Here is a 1,320-nt window from a genome sequence, read left to right on the forward strand (position 1 = left end):
TCTTCAAACACACTAATTTGGCCTTCTGTTGATTCAATTTTACTTCTTTTCCCCTTCAGTGTACTATCTATTTCTGACATCTTAGTATTATTCTTCTGGATTTCCATTTGCTGGTGTTGTATGGTTTCCAATTTTTCATTTATTTTGTCAATTTGCTCTTGTAGTGTTTTCCTGAATTCTTTTCCATGTTTTGTCTGCTTTTTCTTGATTTAATCAGCAGGTTTTTTGTTTTGGTTTTTTTAAATCTTTCTCTCAATCTGTTGCTGGATACCTTTATTTTATCTTCTGATACCATTTCTGGTATTTTATTTTCTGACTGTATTTAGGTCAGACTGTTTGAGACATTCTGTCTTCTTTCTTCGTGGAGGCTGAAATTGTCTGAATGAATGCATGTTGCCATTCACTAAATCAGAGTAGTGAGTGGGTGGTATTCAGTGAGTATGAGAAAGCAATTGTTACTACTTGTAGGTTTCAGGGGCAGTAGATTGTGAGTGAGTGGATTCATGGACGTGTGCTTGCTGAGTCGGGCTTGTTTGGCAGTTGAGTGGGTATGTGAGACATGCTCCTGACAAAGTCAGAGGAGAGGAAGCTGCATAAAGTTCAGTTGGTGGGCGACCTCCAGTTGATGCTCTATAGAGCTATTGTTTTGCGCATAGAACCCATCTGGATGGCCTGGGACTGCCACTTGTGAGTATGACTGACTTCAGATCCTAGATTCCTCCATACTCTGTGAATGGCAAGATCCCTGGAACTCCTACGCACCTTACTTCCCACAGGTGTGTCAACACAGTTTCTCTGTCTCTTATTGGGAATGTCATGACAATGCATTCCTACACTACCCTCCTGGGGTTTTGTCTCACGCTGGTTTTGTTTCAAGATGGCCATCCTGAACCAGGATGGCTGGTAAAGCACCTCTGCTCTATATCACTCTTTGCTCATTGAGTTCTTTCAACTTCTTCTTCCAGTTGTTCTTCAATTAAGTTCTTTATTCTTCCATCTAATGTTCAGGGTTCCAGGATTGTCATCTGCATCCATTTCATTTGTTTCCCAGGTCTTTGTTGTAGAGGGATAACATAGTATGTCTGATTAAGCTGCCATCTGGGCCTCTCCCTGAGTCAGAGCTTTTTAACAGACAATGTTGTTGTTAGATGTCATCGAGTCAGCACCGACCCATAGCAGCCCTATGTACAACTGAATGAAGCACTGCCCGCTCCTGCACCCATCTCACAGTCGTTGCTACATTTGAGTCCATTGCTGCTGTCACTGTGCCAATTCATCTCGTTGGGGGTCTTCCTCTTTTTCTCTGACTCTCCACTTTAC

Source organism: Chrysochloris asiatica, unplaced genomic scaffold, assembly GCF_000296735.1.
Source record: "Chrysochloris asiatica unplaced genomic scaffold, ChrAsi1.0 scaffold00044, whole genome shotgun sequence".
Classification (NCBI taxonomy): Eukaryota; Metazoa; Chordata; class Mammalia; order Afrosoricida; family Chrysochloridae; genus Chrysochloris; species Chrysochloris asiatica.